The sequence below is a fragment of the Cervus elaphus genome, chromosome 18 (genome assembly GCF_910594005.1).
Source record: "Cervus elaphus chromosome 18, mCerEla1.1, whole genome shotgun sequence".
NCBI classification, from domain to species: Eukaryota; Metazoa; Chordata; class Mammalia; order Artiodactyla; family Cervidae; genus Cervus; species Cervus elaphus.
This window is the reverse complement of record NC_057832.1, coordinates 46,560,632-46,580,555: the sequence shown is the minus strand read 5'-3', so window position 1 is coordinate 46,580,555 and position 19,924 is coordinate 46,560,632. Positions and strand designations below refer to the sequence as shown.

The following is a 19,924-nucleotide window of genomic DNA, read 5'->3' as shown; positions in this document are numbered from 1 at the left end:
TAACATATTCCCTAACTAGATCTCAGGTTTTCTGCCTTCTAGTTGCATATTCTTTACAAAATTCTTCTTTTTTTCCTTTTTCTTACTAATAATCCGAAGACCTTAATTCTTCCCTTACATCCAATCACCAAGTATCAAAAACCAAAAAAATACATATTCATTCAAGACCTGTACTTCTATTGTCTTTTTACTATTTCCAAATTTATTTCCTTAAGTGTTTTAAAATCTGTTCTCTGTTGTCATTTTTTTCTTCCCCACTTATCTACACTCATTGTTTAACAGAAATAATATTCAGAAGCAATACCATAAAGGTCAAGTAAGGTTTAAATGTATTTCTGAAATTTTAAATATTTGAATGAAATTCACAATTAACAAACATCATAAGTCTCTTAAGTATGGTTTTTGAAACTGTAGCTTATTTCTCAGAGATCTTGAGGAATATGGGGCATTGGAACCTCAAAAGCAGCTGTTTGGTATGTTATTTATTCTCTCTTATCCTTATTTCTTTTAATTTTACTTATTACAATCAAGTCATAGAGCTGTCATGAACAGTAAATGAGACCTCTGTGCAAAATGTTTGGTACATACTGTAGTTGTTAAGTCATGACCAACTCTTTTGCGACCCCCATGGACTGTAGCCCACCAGGCTCCCCTGTCCATGGAATTTTTTCTGCAAAAAAAACTGGAGTGGATTGCCATTTCCTACTCCAGGGGATCATCCCGACCTAGGGATCAAATGCATTGGCAGGCAGACTCCTTACCACTGAGCCACGTGCAATTCTGGACATACTATAGGCATCCATTTCATATCATTTCCTTGCAAAATCCTCTCATTTCTACAGAAGACCATGGATTTTTTTTATAAACTCACATTCTAAATATTTAAAAAAACTGTTTCTTTGCAAAAAAAAAAATGAGTGTGCTGACCATAATAGTAAATAAATAAATAATTATTTAATACTTTTCCAAATACTAACATATATATGTTTTCTATTTTTTAAAAAAGTTTTTTCACAATAATCTTTCTGGTTCTTTTAATATCATGGAGTTCAATAGGAGACTGAAATTAATGACCATTTCTTTTCCTTGAGTTGCATTTAGTAGATCTGGTATATGGATAAGAATTTTCAAGTTTAAAATGTTCATCTGTACTACATGACTGTGGTTGTGAAATGGTTTGAAAAAAAATGTTTCACTGTGTTACTCTGAAACTGTAATAGCATAGCAAAAGATAAAGACATTTCAAAGTAAGGATTTCCCACCAAAGGTTAAAAATATCCACCAATTAATGTAACATGAAAAGCTGATCCTGGCAGAGAGAAAGTACACAGAACAGAGAAGGTAACAATGCAACAGAACAAACAGAGAGAATGAAAGAAATTTCTGAGGTAAACATACACACTTTGAAAATTAATTTTTAAAACTTCTGGAGGCACCCATTAAATGGGTGCATATATATATACACACACAAACACTAAATGAAAGAATAAATGAAAAGATAAAACAAGAACCTGTTCAATTACTTTTAAAAACTCTGAATCAAGAAATGAATTTCCCAGAATTCACTATGTGGGATAAGTATATGAAATCACCAGAAAGATAAAAGTACGAGGAATTGCAAAAAAGACAACTGTGTTAAGAGTAATGGTTATAATGAACTAAACTAGAAACTGATATTAGTTCTTACTGCCGATTGCTCATACATGTATATAATTTATCTTAATTTATGTTTAACAGTTTATAGTTCTCACTTGACAGAGTAAGCTTAGTCAAGCTCAGTCTTTGGTTATTTTCGAAGTTTATCATGATTAATGATGATACAGTTGGAGGTCATGATTAGAGACGATGATAACAATCTAGAAAAAGCTTCGTGTTTAATAAGATTTTCTTTCCTTGATGACTAGCCTGGTCAAAGTTTTCAAACAGATCTGGTGCCCTTAATCTGAAAAATAATTGTACTAAAAACAAATAGTTAAAAATACTTGTGCAAATAATAGACCACGGGAAAGGAAAGGAAGTCCTAAGAATAGAATGGAGGTTGAAAAAGACTTGAAGAAAAGTTAATTTCAATCTCAATAGTGATAGGAAGCAAACAAACTCCAGTGTAAGTTTTGCTGTCTGAAGATATTTTAAACAACAGTTCTTGGAGGAGTCCATTGATACCATGCATCTTGTATGATAGACGAAATGCACTTCAGCCTGGTGATGCATTAGTTTCTGTGAGATGGAAATACATACAGAGAGTGGTTGAATGCAAACAGAAAGAGGAAAAATGGAGAAGCAAATAATATATGTATATATACACACAAATGAAAGCGAGTCACTCAGTTGTGTCCTACTCTTTGAGACCCCGTGGACTGTAGCCTGCCAGGCTCTACTGTCCATGGAATTCTCCAGGCCAGAATACTGGAGTGGTTAGCCATTTCCTTCTCCAGGGGATCTTCCCAACCCAGGGATCAATCCCATGTCTTCTGCATTGCAGGCAGATTCTTTACCATCTGAGCCACCAGGGAAGCCCATGTATACATATATATATGTACATATGTGCATATATATATATATATATATATATATATATAAAGAGAGAATATAATTCATAGGTAATACATAATATAAATGCTATATATATGTATTTTATATGTGTGTGTATATATATAATATATAAAACCCTTGAAAATTTATCTATATTAAAGTCTCCACTCATCCATTTCCTTTTTTCTTACAGGTGGAAAAGGCAACCCTGGTTACTACATACTGGTCAAATTAACTCTAATATGTTAACTACCAGGACAAACCATCAATCTCTAAATGGGCAATCACTGTTGATGACTTGCAATGCAGTGTACCAGGCAGCAAGCACCATAGCTCTGCTAAAGAGAAAATTGTAACAGCCCAATTTAATTTCTTCCAATCAGAAGAAACAGAAGAAACAATCTCACAGGACTTCAGCAAAGCATTTTACATTGTCCTTTGACATAGTTGCCAACTTTTGGATGTAACAATAAAAATTGGTCATGCAATTTGTTAGGGATCTGCATGCAGACTATGACTACTCATGGTCCAGCATCAATGTAAGTAATTAATCTTTCTTAACCTTGGCACTACTGACATTTCTTTCTAGATGATTGATTCTATATTGGGAGTGTGAGGACTGTTTTGTGAACTGTAGAATGTTTAGCGGAAGCTCTGGCTTCTACCCACTCAGCACATCCTATTCCAGTCCTGTCAATCAAAAATGCCACTATACAATGTCGAATATCTCTAGGGGAACACAGAGGCAAGACAGTCACTGGTTGAAAAATCATAGATGTCACAGGACATACAAGATGGTATCTTCAGAACGAGATCGCTAATCTATTGTTAATTAGCTTATAGAGAATGCTGGTATTTGTACGTTTTAGTGTCTCTGTCTGAATGGAAAAAGCAGAAACTTGGATGACACCTTGAAAAAGAGAGCTCCTGGGATAAACGGTGAAAGAAAAAGAGTCTAGGCTATGGTAACAATCTAAGCAAATTAATAAGGAGAGGAACATATTAGATTTTGCCTTGTTATCAATTATGATCCTAAAATCAATCCCTTTTTTAGATAGGATGATTTGCACCTTTTGGATTTATACGAATAAATACTCAGAAGATATTCAACCAAGATTTAAAAAACAGAGTTTTATTAGAGAACAGGGAGAAAAAAAATAGATGCTTATAACTTTTAATGAGAATGTCTCTTTCAGTTCAGAAGATTAATTTTTCTAGCTTAACCCCATAAAAATCTTGGGAAATTTTCCACAGGTGCAATAACTGAGGAGAAATCAGAGGATAAGGAATTTCTAGTCTGAATGAAAAATTATGTAAATGCTAGATCTTTGTTAAAAGTTGCTTGCTACTTTGAGGTCAAAAGAAGATCAATGGTGTAATTAAAAAGGGATTACAAACTTTAGAGGAAACAACAGTTATCTAGTTTGAGAAATTAATTACCAGAATCACTAAGGGAAATCAACTGGATAACTAACCTCAACTTTAAAATCGAGAAATCCTTTCCATCTTAAAAATAATTTAAGAAAACAAGAATCAAGACAGCAACAACAAAAACCAGAAACACGTATCTGATGGCTGACTGGAAAAAACTAAGGACATGTTTATTGTTCACTGTACTGCCTGAGATTCTGAGTAAGACTGCCCTTCAACTGTGCAGTATAATATACAGAACCGGAAGATAGAAATTGCTCTCAGAGTCATTTGTCCCACCTTATTGGAATTCTCACTCAGGGCCTGTATTTACTTGATTACAAGAGAAGTCTTTGTCTTTGGAAGAAGAACACTACTTATACATATTATAAGTTCTCTGGTATTTTTACTTCTGCTCTGTACCTGGTCATTCTTTCTCATTAGGGTATAAATATCTTTTTATAAATGTTTATGCCTTTTAAGTATTAGGAAGGTAGATGAAATGTCTAGGATATTTGTCCCTTCAAAAAAGATAGCTCTTTAAAATATATGAATATCCATGTAAATGGACTAGAAGCAGAGTTTCACCCTCTGAAATGTCAATGAAAGCATTAATTCACTGTTAAAAGGTCTCTCTCTACCCCACTATCTATAGTTTCCAGTTTGGAGACAAAATAGCAGTTGAATATAAAATATTCAGCATTCTATTCAATGCATTGTATCATTAATAATGTATTCCCAAAATAGACTCATTTTTAACATTCCACCCCCACCCCTACACAGAGCTAAAATAGATTCTAAATGTTGAGTGCAAGGGCTCAGTTATTTATATTGCTTTAAGATATACAAGAAAAATTAAAAATAACACGGAGTGACCTGTGAAAAATGAAATTCTAAATGATACCATTCTGGAAAAATACTTTAAACACTGATAAAACATCTAAAACCCACTAGTCATTGCAATATGGCACAATGCCTGGCACATAAAACAAAGCCATCAAATTTCTTCAACTAAAGTAGTGTGGAACAATTTAATAACTATTTCTATGAATCAAACTCTAAATGAGCAGTATCATCATTGGTATGAAAATATCACTGAATGATTGAAAAAAATATAGACACCTTTAACAATAAACAGTCTTGACTCTCTATGGCCATTGGAGAGAATTTACCATTTGTGAATATACTTGAAATTATTTTTTAAATGTACTTCTTCCTTAATTGTTGTAATATTCTAGTAACATCAAAAAAGCAAGAAACTAAATCACAAGAACTTAACAGTCAGAAAATAAAAACAAAGTAAATGAATATATTTAAAAGTCACACACAAGTTATTTCTTAAAGTCTAGTAGTAAAGACAAATATGTTCTCCAATTAATACTGTGAAAGTGGCACTCAATATATCATGAGACATCTTCTGCTTTGCCTTAATGCACCTCTTGTCCCAGTTTGTCTTGTTTTCTTGCTGAAAGTCATTGCTCTTGGGCTGGGCAGCCAAGCAGAAAACTAGTTTCTAGCTCACTGGACAGAAGCATTAGAGATGTCAGTCTGCGCAACACGTATTGTTTCTATTTTCTGGAATGTCCCAAACAGATTAATTTCTTTTCTCCTAAAATCTGTATAAGGTGTTCTAGAAAGCCCTCTTAGCAGATTTTAAGGTGATCATTTTTTAGACATATATATGTGCAAGTATTTCTCCCTCCTCATTTCTACCCTCTATCCCTCCCATTTATCTATCTTTGTCATTTCTAGATTTTATATTTTCATTGGAAAAACACACTGCTGTGTGCTACAGATATATTTCTAAACTAGTTTTTTTTGCTTCATTCAAAATTGTATTTTCTTGATCATTTTCCTAGGAGAAAAGAAAATGCTTAAAGGTACTAATGACCTCCTTTTTTTTCCTTTTAATCTCTCAACATCCAGTTAATACTAGGCTTAAAATCTCTCTTCTTGTAGTTACTTCTTCAAAAATTTATTGGGGCAGCAAAACATATTTTGCCTATATGTTCTTAGCTAAGCAGAAAGAAGGTGTGGTAACCAGTGAGCATAAAGAGAAACAAAGAAGTAGTTTAACAGTATTTGTTTAACCTAAAGGTTATGAAAACGTGATAGCATAAGAATTGAAATCTGATCAGATCACTGGAAAATAAACACAGATGCCTCTTATCTTCTCATTTCTATACCTAGTCCTGCTGGACTAGGATATGGAATGCTATGAAAAACTATCTAACATCGATTACTTCTTCAAAGGTAGAATCACTTACAGTTCTAATATGCTATCGAGAGATAATGACTACATCCCTTTACCAGAAAATGTGTTAATTGTTTATGTGAGCAATCTGAAGTAGAATAATCAAGTTAATACAAATTTCCAAGAATTAACATGGAAACATCCTAAAACATATTAATAAATATATATTAAAAAGTAAGACACATCTCTTCCTCCCTTCATTCAGATGCTAAATATAATATTGTCTGCCCATGAATTATTTCATTTTGAGAACAAATTGTTGATCCACAAAGAGGGACTGGAGTGATTCCAACACTTCTATAAAATACCTCCTCATTTGACTCTCTCATTGGCAACCTCTCATCATAACAAAATTAACTGTATTTCAAATGCTTTAAAATGTAAATCTCTAATTACACTACATTCTGTACACGGAGTATTAAAATGAAGATTGATTACTACTATATGCTTCCAGAGCTTCAGATCACTAGCAATTTGAGGAATGATTCAATAACTACTTATCTAAAGCCATGTGAAATATAATGATCCTTTTAATAGTGGCACAGTCTTTACTAAATTATTTTGAGATAATAAAGATATTTTATGTTTAGACTCTTGAAATACCTAACCACAAAATCACAGAAATCACTATTATTGTTTTTTATTCCTCTCTCATGGATTGATTATCCTTGGCCTAGAAAACCATGGAACATGATATTAAAACAGTTCAGAGTTGCTTTTATCTAAACATACTCACAGTAAATAAAAACAGATCCTCTTCATAAAGCTATGTCACATAAATAGCTTCCTTCAAATTAAATGAAATTAACAAAATTTCCCTGGAAAGTAGGACCATGGTCCTTCTGTATAAACTGTAGAAGTGTTTGGTTCTTTAGAAAATGCTATTAAGAACTAACTGATAAAGGATGGCAATTGAATTAAGTAAGTGTCAAGAAACATACAGTCATTTAAGATGATAAATCTCATGAATGGACTTTCATATATACAATATTTTTACTGTTATAATTTTATGAGGTTAACTTTTCATTCTATAAATTAAATTATTTGAGAATAGAGGCATACTTTGATGGTGATTAGCTGATTTTCCAAATGGATTATTAAGAAAACCTGAGGTTACTGATATGCATTTGGGTGAGCATTTATAGGCATCAGCTCATGCCATAAATGGGAGAACTGGTTGAAAGCAAAGCAAACAAACTTTTTCTAAACACAATATTATTTTATTAGAAACATTTCTATCATTTTAATTTGTTTCACACTGAATAAATTAATGCACATTTATTTTGTCAAAAGGAAAACTAATGTTGTGATGTGGGTCTTTTATGAATTATGAAACTCTCTACAATTAGATATATAAGTACTTTAAATCTTGACTTTAGTTGGACCTTCTAAAAAGTAAATTAATGACTAACCCTTTAAAAGTAGCCTCTATGCCTGGACACTGAGTTATGTGATTAGTGCTGACTTTTATTAAAAAACAAAACAAAACAGTGGGGACTTGCCTTCTCCCTGTCATGTCAAAATACACCACTTACTAGATTATAAATTAAAATTCAGTCCAACTTATTAAGAGTGACTTATTTTAGTCTATATTTTTTTTCTTTCACTTGAGGAAAGAGGAGGAGAATGATGAGCATAATCCCTTTTAGCTTCAACTCTTCTACCGTCACTGACTCCTCCCTCATAAGGGTATTTACTGTTCTTTAGGAAGCTAAGCTTTTATTTGCCATCTCATAAAATTTTTTCAACCAAAAAAACAGAGACAGCAGTTCTATAAGTTAGCTCTAGGGTTTCTTACATTGCGTTCAACTATAACTTTTCTTGACTGTTTTAATTTGAATCTCCAGCAAACTGTTCTTAAGGAGAAAATAAAACACATAAAAATTCCTTTTATTGTTTATAGCTTTAGACTAAGCTACCTCAGTTAACTAAACAGTTCATTTAAGTCTCAATTTACCTCACTCTGCTGGGTCTGCTGTTTTCTTAATTCAAACTCTATGCACCATTCAAGATAGAGGATCAAAAAGAAAACCCTGTTAAATAGAAGAAAATTCATTTGCTACAAATGAAATTAATGTTGGGTGGATATGGACAGGTTCAAAGAATATTGACCTAACTTCAGATTTATCATTTTTAAAATATGGAATAAAATAAACATAAAATTTACAGAAATAAATGGTTTGAATTTGTGCCAGGCAACTGCATGTGAAAATATTTTGATAGTTATACAAAGGTATAAAAGTATTAACTAATTTATGCATATATGTATATGTATGTAGGCATATATTCCTATTATGAACATGTATTTTATGTTGAATATAATGCTAAGAAAAGTCAAGTTAACTATTACATTTTGATGTCACTATGTACATTATACCTCAAAACTTTTCCAAATTTTTACATTATGCTTTAGTTCCTTGTTTTTTATTTCAGTTAGCACATATGGCAGATTAAAGGATCCTAAATAAGTAGCAATTTTAAAAAACATAAACAAATATACGAAAGTGCATACCTGTTCACTGGGAGGGGATATATTTTTGATAATATGCATGTAGCTTTATGTAGTCAGTTATAAACTGCACAACTATCCAAAATAAGTAGCCTACTGAATTAATATTATGATAAAATACTTAGGAAGCTAATAACTGTTAAATGATGCTCTGTGATCTTTAACTGGGTCAGTAATAATCAATGTTCTATTAATCCAGAACTTCCCTGTATTAAACCAATATATCCTAATATTTAGGGCTAATTTTCAGCCAATGTCTTTTACTGAACATTAAGAACATATATATGTATCTTACAATTATGCTTATTTACATATTTTGAAATGTAGATGTTAAGAAACTATAACACAAATAATATGATTTTTTTCACCCTTCAGTCTGAAAAGATTTGTTTTGAAGTTAATCCTAATATATTAATCACAGTGAAATAGCGAAGGTAAAATACTAAACACCAAATTGATGAGATCAATTAAAAAAATTTCTGGTTTTCACAGACATTTGTCTACATGTCTGAAGTCATTTTGATTTTTTCCAAACACTAATTAATTACTGTATTATCTTACTGCTATTTTTTGAAAAATACTTTAATATTATTTCCTATTTTGTAATAATATAACATAATAACATATAATAATAATTCAAGATTTTAATCATAGAGAAAAACTATGACAAGAAAAGTATACTAGCAATGAAGCGTAAGAGCTATAGAGAAAAATGAGGCCTCCACTATTTAGAATTTAACTCAGATGAGAATTATATCTACTTCTATGGGCAAGAATCCCTTACAAGAAATGCAGTAGCCATCACAGTTAACAAAAGAGCTGAAATGCAGTACGTGGATGCAATCTCAAAAATCACAGAATGATCTCGGCTTGTTTCCAAGGCAAGCCATTCAATATCACAGTAATCCAAGTCTATGCCCTGACCAGTAATGCTGAAGAAGCTGAAGTTGAACGGTTCTGTGAAGATCTACAAGACCTTCTAGAACTAACACCCAAAAAACATGTCCTTTTCATTATAGGGGACTGGAATGCAAAAGTAGGAAGTCAAGAAACACCTGGAGTAACAGGCAAATTTGGCCTTGGAGTACAGAATGAAACAAGGTAAAGGCTATTCAGTTTTGCCAAGAGAATGCAATGGTCAGAGCAAACACCCTCTTCCAACAACACAAGAGAAGACTCTATTCATGGACATCTCCAGATGGTCAACAATGAAATCAGATTGATTATATTCTTTGCAGCCAAAGATGGAGAAGCTCTATACAGTCAGCAAAAACAAGACCAGGAGCTGACGGTGGCTCAGATCATGGACTACTTATTGCCAAATTCAGACTTAAATTGAAGAAAGTAAGGAAAACCACTAGGCCATTCAGGTATGACCTAAATCAAATCCCTTACGATTATACAGCAGAAGTGACAAACAGCTTCAAGGGATTAGATCTGATAGATAGAGTGCCTGAAGAACTATGGACGGAGGTTCATGACATTGACAGGAGGCAGTGATCAAGACCTTCCCCAAGAAAAAGCATTGCAAAAAGGCAAAATGGTTGTCTGAAGAGGCTTTACAAATAGCTGTGAAAAGAAGAGAAATGAAAGGCAAAGGAGAAAAGGAAAGATATACCCATTTGAATGCAGAGTTTCAAAGAACAGCAAGGAGAGATAAGCAATCCTTCCTCAGTGATGAATGTAAAGAAATAGAGGAAAACAATAGAATGGGAACGATTAAAGATTTCTTCAAGAAAATGACAGATACCAATGGAACACTTCATGGAAAGATAGGCAGAAATGGTATGGTCCTAACACAAGCAGAAGATATTAAGAAGTGGTGGTAAGAATACACAGAAAAACTATGCAAAAAAGACCTTCATACCCATATAATCACAATGGTGTGATCATTCACCTAGAGCCAGACGTCCTGGAATGTGAAGTCAAGTGAGCCTTAGGAAGCATCACTATAAACAAAGCTAGTGGAGGTGATAGAATTCCAGTTGAGCTAGTTCAAATTCTAAAAGACGATGCTGTGAAAGTGCTGCACTCAATATGCCAGCAAATTTGGAAAACTCAGCAGCAGCCACATGACTGGAAAAGGTCATTGTTCATTCCAATCCCAAAGAAAGGCAATGCCAAAGAATGCTCAAACTACCACACAATTGCACTCATCTCACATGCTGGCAAAGTAATGCTAAAAATTCTCCAAGCCAGGCTTCAACAGTACATAAACCACAAGCTTCCAGATGTTCAAGCTGGCTTTAGAAAGGCAGAGGAACCAGAGATCAAATTGCCAACATTTGGTGGATCACTGAAAAAGTGAGATAGTTCCAGAAAAACATATACTTCTGCTTTATTGACTACACCAAAGCCTTGACTGTGTGGATCACAACAAACTGTGGAAAATTCTTAAAAAGATGGAAATACCAGACCACCTTACTTGCCTCCTGAGAAATCTGTATGCAGGTCAAAACGCAAGAGTTAGAATTAGACATGGAACAACAAACTGGTTCCAAATAGGGAAAGGAGTACATCAAGGCTGTATATTGTCACCCTGCTTATATAATTTATGCAGATTACATCATGAGAAGTGCTGGACTGAATGAAGCACAAGCTGGAATCAAGATTGCCGGGAGAAATATCAATAACCTCAGATATGCAGATGACACCACCCTTATTGCTGAAAGTGAAGAAGAACTAAAAAGCCTCTTGATGAAAGTGAAAGAGGAGAGTGGAAAAGCTGGCTTGAAACTGAACATTCAGAAAACTAAGATCATGGCATCTGGTCCCATCACTTCACTGCAAATTGATTGGGAAACAATGGAAACAGTGACAGACTTTATTTTCTTGGGCTCCAAAATCACTGCAGATGGTGACTGCAGCCATGAAATTAAAAGACGTTTGCTCCTTGGAAGAAAAACTATGACTAATCTAGACAGTATATTAAAAAGCAGAGACATTACTTTGCCAACAAAGGTCCATCTAGTCAAAGCTATGGTTTTTCCAGTAGTCATGTATGGATGTGAGAGTTGGATCATAAAGAAACCTGAGCACTGGAGAATTGATGCTTTTTGACCTATAGCGTTGGAGAAGACTCTTGAGAGTGCCTTGGACTGCAAGGAGATTCAACCAGTCCATCCTAAACGAAATCAGTCTTGAATATTTATTGGAAGGACTAATGCTGAAGCTGAAGCTCCAAAGTTTGGCCTCCTGATGTGAAGAACTGACTCACCTGAAAGACCCTGATGCCGGAAAAGATTGAAGGTGGGAGGAGAAGGGGATGAGAGAGTATGAGATAGTTGGATGGCATCACAGACTCAATGGACATGAGTTTGTGTAAGCTCTGTCTGGGAGTTGGTGATGGATAGGGAAGCCTGGAAGGAAGCCTGGTGTGCGGCAGTCCGTGGGATTGCAAAGAGTCGGACACGACTGAGTGACTGAACTGAATTGAATTACTAATTAGAAAGCCTGTCTTTAATAAATGAGTACTTTTTCTCTCATGTATGTAGATAGTATCATTATAAAATAGCTTATTTCATCAAACTCAGTTTTAATAGACTGATTTCTTATGTTGCTTTCCAAAGAGAATAATGAAAAACCCCAAAAAGTATTATTCTTCAAATCACATTTGGCCATCACAGTCGTTATTTCTTAAATCTGTACATTCTGATAGAAATAAAATTGACAGAAATAAAATTTCTCAATTTAGGTTATGGAAATTACTCTCAGAAATAGACACGAAAGGGTTCCAAAAATCTTAAAAATAGCTATCAAAACAGCAATCAGTGAAGCAAAACATATTCTTGTAAAAATCAGCTCATGAATACCATCTGCTTTGCAATAGGATCCTGGCTTAAACTCTGGAACAAAAATATTTTAATAAGGAATCTGTCTATTACCAAAAAAGTTCCAAAATTGTTCAACAAGTCTAAGAGTAGGAAAAATCAGCTGTAACACTTGGCAGTTTATGTATTTTTAAGACCCAATAGAGGTGATAACATTTTAAATGTAGCTTATTTTAGTGCAAAAAGTTGCATGTATCACTATTGATAAAACATGTGCTATTTCTGAAATGTATTTCTTTTTTGATAGAAAAATCTTTTTTTAAGACAGATAAATCGTAAAGGATTTGTCTAGCTCTGAAAAAATTCTTTGAATGTACACTGCTAGTTCTTTCAATGGCTGTTACTTTCTCTCCTGATTTTGCAGAGAACGTTCTACATTTTCTTTTTTGATGTTCTTGATCATTTGGGGTCATGATGTAAAAAGTCTCACTGTGTAAAAGAACTATGCCAAAGCCATTGACTGTGTAGATCAGAACAAACTGTAGAAAATTCTTAAAAAGACGGGAATACCAGACTATCTTACCTTCCTCCTGAGAAATCTGTATGCAGGTCAAGAAGCAACAGTTAGAACTGAACAAGGAACAACAGACTGGTTTCAAATAGGGAAAGGAGTATCAAGGATGTATACTGTCACCTTGCTTGAAAGTGAAAGGAAAAGTTGCTCAGTCATGTTCAATTCTTTGCGACCCCATGGACTATACAGTCCATAGAATTCTCCAGGCCAGAATACTAGAGTGGGTAGCCTTTCCCTTCTCCAGAAAATCTTCCGAACCCAGGGATTGAACCCAGGTCTCCTGCATTGCAGGCGGATTCCTTACCAGCTGAGCCACAAGGGAAGCAGAGTACATTATGTGAAATGCCAGGGTGGATGAAGTACAAGCTGGAATCAAGAGTGCTGGGAGAAATATCAATAATCGCATACTTAATGACACCACCCTTATGGCAGAAGAACTAAAGAGCCTCTTGATAAAAGTGAAAGAGGAGAGTGGAAAATCTGGGTTGAAACCGGACATTCAGAAAATTAAGATCATGGCATCTGGTCCCATCACTTTATGGCAAACTGATGGGGAAACAATGGAAACAGTGACAGACTACTTTCTTGGGCTCCAAAATCACTGCAAATGATGACTGCAGCCATGAAAATAAAAGACGCTTGCTCCTTGGAAGAAAAGCTATGACCAACCTAGACAGCATATTAAAAAGCAGAGACATTACTTTGCCAACAAAGGTCCATCTAGTCAAAGCTATGGTTTTTCTAGTAGTCATGTATGGATGTGAGAGTTGGACTATAAAGAAAGCTGAGTGCTGAAGAATTGACGCTTTTGAACTGTGGTGTTGGAGAAGACTCTTGAGATTCCTTTGGACTGCAAGGAGATCCAACCAGTTCATCCTTAAGGAAATATTCACTGGAAGGACTGATGCTGAAGCTGAAACTGCAATACTTTGGCCACCTGATGTGAAGAACTGACTCATTTGAAAAAACCCTGATGCTGGGAAAGACTGAAGGCAGGAGGAGAAGGGGACGACAGAGGATGAGATGGTTGGATGGTATCAGTGACTTGAAGGATATGTGTCTGAGCAAGCTTTGGGATTAGTGATGAACAGGGAAGCCTTGCGTGCTGCAGCGCATGGGGTCATAAAGTGTCAGACACGACTGACAGACTGAACTGAGCTGTGTAAAAGAAAAAGGGCATGAAGAACACATTTTGGTGCTCTGGTTTATGAAAATTTCATAGATGTGATGCTAGAGATAACCTCCCCCTCCCACACACACAAATGCTGGATTGACATATATTTTAGAAAGTATACTGTCCTTCTTTTATCAAAAGAAGAAAAACGTAGAAGGAGAAAGCAGAAGAAAAAACTCAACTCCACAAAAGGTACAGTGAAAGAATGAATCAAATCTCATTTATTTGTTTTGTTTTCTTTTTTTTTTTTTTTTGGTGTTGTTTTAAGTGGGAGTGAGGAATTGGTGAATTCACCTAAATTAAAAGCAGTTTGATGGAAAAAGTGGCCTGTTCATTCATTGATTCATCATATTAATTTATTGCTATAGAGAACCTACTGTGAGCCAGGCATTTTTCTGTGTACATAATAAACATAAAAATGTGATCATGTAAAACAAAAATCCCCACCCATAAATTCTGGTTGGGGAAGCAAAGACAATAAATGAAATGATAAAGGAAAAGACACTGTACTTTTGACAATATGTGATAAGGAGAAAAACCACAAAGGGCATGAGGATCAGAGTGTTAGAAAGGTAGGTGGTTTTCAACTAGTCAGTCAAGAATGGCCTCAATACCCAAAAGGAATAAATTTCAAATGGTTATAAAGAATAGGAATCTAAAATTCTTAGAGTAGCACCATTATATATGCCATAGACTAGGAAAGACAAACAGTTACTACGAGATTTGAGAATTTTTCTTCTACTATCCCATAAAGTAAAGGTCGTTAGTAAGTTTTTGCTGAGAAAATAGAGAAATAGCCAAATGTACCTCCATGAGGAAAGGGAATCAAGGTTACTGGATATCTGCAATTGCCAGACAGGATGGGAAGGTTGTTTTACTTTCAATCATTATAGATGATTTGATCACTCTATACTAGTGTCCACTCATTTTTAACGGTTTGGCTCCCATAAAACATTTTAACTGAAGAATTCCACTGATAAAAATTAGAAATAAATCTTTGTGTGCATACTATCTTTCATCAAAAAGCTTATTTCTTTTTGTGCTTTTTCTAAATCAGAATGAAAATACATTATTTTCAAGTGGTATCTAAATAGCGAGCTCAACCCCATGAGAAGGAGTACATTTCTGAATATTTTAGTTGTATCTTTTGGGAATTTTTCTGGGGAGCAAACAGAAAAACTCAAGGAAAAAGGTGGCAATTTTTTTTTTCATCTTTACTCAGAGTTAAAATTGTATATTTGTAAAAGGAAGAAGACTACATGATAAAAGTGTTTGGTTATATAAAGTTGCCAAAAATAGAATTTAGCTTGGGGGCTGTGACTTTGATATCAAAATGACAAAGTCTGGAAAAGAGATATAGTTCACCTCTTGCAGACATAAGGGAATATTACATAACTCATTAAAAAGATATCAGATAACTCCCTGCACCAGTTAGTTAGGCCCACTGTGTACTATTTTATGATTTTATGTTAATTATTGCTAATTTAAACAATTAAATGTATAAGATACCTTAGGGTTAAGCGTGAACTCAAAGTGCCAGTGAAACGCTAACCAGATGATACAGGCTCCTTGCTTGGAATTTCTGTGTCAAAAGTGTAACTATAATTCCATGATGGAAAACTCTATCAGTTAAAGGATCTCAGATGGTTGGATTCCTACAGAGTGGGAAAGGAATAAATTTAAATCTCTGATGTTCCAAATTTCAGAATTAAGACAAATGTTTGGAAACTCCAGGAAAAGAGATTTTATTCATATGGAAGAATTTTGTAATAATGAAAGCTCTCCCATAAGCTTGTGAGATAGCTGCTAAGAAAAAATAACTGCATATGGAAAGAGGACCAAAAGCAAACAAACCACAAAACAGACCACATTTGCCTATGAACAAACAAAATGGGCAATATAGTGCTTTGATGTGTCTTATTAGTTAAAAAAACAAAACAAAAAAACCAAGCTTTGTTGGAGTGCTGATCCTTAGTACCTCAGAATGTGAAACCACTCAGACACAAGATATTTACAGGTAATCAAGTTAAAACAGGTCTTTAGCGCTGACCTAATCAATAAGACCAGTGTCTGATAAAGAGGGGAAATTTGGACGTAGAGACAGCCACACAGAGAGGGAAGACAATGTAAAGAGACACAGGGAGACCATCTTCTGAAAGACAGGACTGCTGGAGGCTAGTAGAAGCTAGGAGAGAGGCCTGCAACAGAAAGAATGAACCCTGCTCACACCATAATTTTGGACCTTTAGTCTCTAGAACTGTGTCAGTACATTTTTGTGGCTTAGCTTACCGAGTTTGTGGTACTTTGTTACGAGAGCCCTAGCAAATGAATACAAGAGTGGGGCAAGAAGAACAAAATGATCGCAGTGGTGGGAGGTCAAGCATGAACTCTGCCTTATCCTGTATGTTTATAGAGTTTACAACAGTGTTTAAAAAAAAACCAGTGGATGGATGAATGTGATAATGAGAGAATGCAAGCAAGCTAAAGAATGAATAAACCTCATTGACGGGTTTAAATTAGAATTTTGGAGAAAACAGAGGAAATGACAAGATAAAAAGACAGACACAAAGCATGGTACTGAATTAGAAAAAAAAAAAAATCAGAAAATGTTCCATAAGCCTCAGAAGAGACAAATAGAGAATAACTGTAAAGTGCCAAGTTTAGCATTCTAACTGACCAGGTTACAGGTGCATTAAGGAATCATGGTAAAGGCACTAGCTACTCTGGGCTTGTTGCTCATCTGTAAGGCACCTGGACTGTCTAATATTAAATACTGTTTAACTTGCGCTCAGTGGTGCAAATATCTATATAAAAACAAAGTGGAACTAACACTTTAAGTATAGGAAGTATCAGCACAGATTATTAGAAGGACTTAATAGAATGGGTCTAGGCTGTGGCAATGAAAAGGTAACCAGCTGGAGTCTTTTAATGCATGTCTTAACCCACTGCTTCCACGCAATCCTTCCTCTAATACATTTATTCAGTAAACATTGAAGGCCTGCTTTGTGTCGGGTGCTGTTCTAGGCTCTTGTATTATAGCAAAAGTTCCTGCTTTTGCAGAGGTTATATTCTACAGGGTAAAGTAGATGATATTTGATTAAATATGTACTAACACATTAATATACATGTTTGGAGGGTGCAGGAATTCAAGGTGATAGGTTTATTTTGAGACTGAAGTAAGGAGAGCTTCTCTGTGGAAGTGAAATTTAACCAGAAATCTGTACACAGGAGTGAGTCAGACAACCATCTGGGGAGAGAGAGCTCCGAACAGGCTCCCTGGGTGGGGATGAGGCACACCCAAAGACCAGCAAGGTCAGTGGTTGGAGCAGAGTGAGAAGGAGGGGTAAATGTGGAGAGTGACCGATGAGGTTGTGAGACAGGCAAAGACCAGATCACAAGGGTCCTTGCTAAGAAATCTCTAATACACCCTGACGAATTTCTGAGAATCTACTTGAGAGTGTGTGACATAATCTTATGTACATTTTAGAAAATCAGTTTAGAGGTGCAGTTTAGAGAATAGACGGTAAAGAAGGCAAGAGTGGAGGAGTCCAGGGCCTAGGGCATAGTATAAATAAAAAATGATGGTGGCTTGGGTAAGGCTTCCCACAGGCAAGGGAAGCAAAGCCAAACCTGAATTCAGCAAATTAGATCCTCTGGGACCTATCCCTTCCTTATCTTTCATTTATAGTAAATTCTTTTCTCCTCCTCTTTGTTTTCTGTCTGTTCATCAGTCTGAACCCTTGTATGTCTGTATCCTCTAGAATGACTTCCATTTTGCTCTTCATGGTCCAACAGAGATCTCACCTTCCTGTTTGAGAACTTTCTCCCTTGAAACATTTCCTGGTACTTCCAGGAAGAGAACTTACTACAGAATTTCATACAGTATAAAACTGATCTTTCACTCTGAATTATATGAGTTACTATGTTGTCTCAATGTTGATTGGATGGTGTAATGTTTTTTCAATTTTATTGGTTTGAGAAAATTAACAATATGGAAATTACTGAGCTAAATAAACTTGCATCACCATGAATATCACTTAGATTATTCTTTTCAGTACAACTAATATTTAGTAATTCATGTTTATAATTGAGAGACTGGTTTTAGTTTAAAATGAACACAAGGAATGTTTAGAAATTTTCCAAGAAATAAATTATAAAATTCCCATCTTAAATCAGAGTATCTAAAGTGCTAAGAACATTGCCTGTATATAAAATGGTCTACCTTATGCATGCAATAAAACAGTATTTTTGAGTTTGTATACAATTATTTCATATTAAAGCCTGCACTGAGTGTGACCACTTAGAAAAAGGAGCTACCTGATTGTGTTCCAAAGCTCAATACATTTAGGATTTTTCAGGCTCAGAGTATTATTTGGTAATTCTATCCAACTTCTAGGATTAAATAGTTAAACAATATCACCATTACAATTAATAACACAATATATACAAACCCATTGTATCTTTCATTTCATACTTCTAAAACCCAAGAGAATACTGTGAGGAAAAATATTGACACCTTGAATCTCTTCTATACCTGAGTTCATCTGAATTAACAGTATAAGGTGAAATGTTAAATTAGTGGTCAATACACCACGTGGGTAAGGCTGTTCTCTCTGTGACAGAAGTCTTGAGTTTAACTTTAAAATACTGCTAAAAAATGTATTTTCAAAAATTTCTAGATAACTCTTTAGGTGAATTCATAGGTCGCTGCAGTAAAAATAAATACCTATACATTACAACTAAGTTAAAAATATTTCTCACAATATATATAATCCTAGAAACAAAGCCATACACAAAAACTGAATGAAATCGAAATGTAGCAGTGTTTCCCTGACTTACAAGTTATGATAAATTAAAAAAAAAAAGTTATGACCTCTATCCCCCACGTGAAGACAGTTTATACACTCTTTTTGAGAAAGTACATAATAACAAAATGCCCCTATGAAACTGGAACACTTAAATAAGGATTTTAATTTATTAGTATGACTATTAATATGCCTATATACCTAAAAATTGGCTTACATTTACATATAATGGCACGTTTTTCAGCCCACAGCCAGTGTTTAACATATTTGGGTCAGTCGCAATAGAGTAATTTCTCAGAAAAACCTATTTAAAAGCTTCAGGGTTTTAAGATCTACAGTTCAGAAATCAGTGTAATTAGGGGAACTTTTAATATAAACATAAATCTTGTTTTAAATAGAACTATTAATTTACTAATAACCTTCTAATGATATATATTAGGTTTTCTTGAAGTAGATAACCTGCTTCTTTACCTGATTATTAACATTCCTTATTCCCCGGTATAGAGATCTTCACAAATATGTCCAACATTCCTATATATGTTCCTTTCACTTTGAAGCATATTTTAAATAAACTCAAATAATTAAACTTAAAATAATTAACAATTAAACCTATTTGAAGAAATATAAAAACATTAATTTTTCTTCTGTAGGCACTAAGATCAAGGCTTACCTGACATTAGATTCAGGAAACTGCCAGAAACAAAATAAGCATGGATGAACTATGAAGATTAAATTATACTTTATGCCCTAGAAATGCTTTATTTTGAGCAGCAAAGATTAACATTCTGGCAGAAGGAAGAATAGGTTGATTAAATGATCTTCAAGGATCCTCCCACTAAGAATTCCAGTATCCAGGGGTTTAAATTTTTGGTCATCCTTTGCCTTATCTATTTATG

At 34.5% G+C, this 19,924-nt stretch overlaps 1 protein-coding gene across 1 annotated transcript in view; it reads right to left on the bottom strand.

Annotated features, from left to right (window-relative positions):
- Positions 1-19,924, bottom strand: part of PCLO (piccolo presynaptic cytomatrix protein) — a 374,153-nt gene that overhangs the window by 140,717 nt on the left and 213,512 nt on the right. The window lies entirely within an intron of this gene.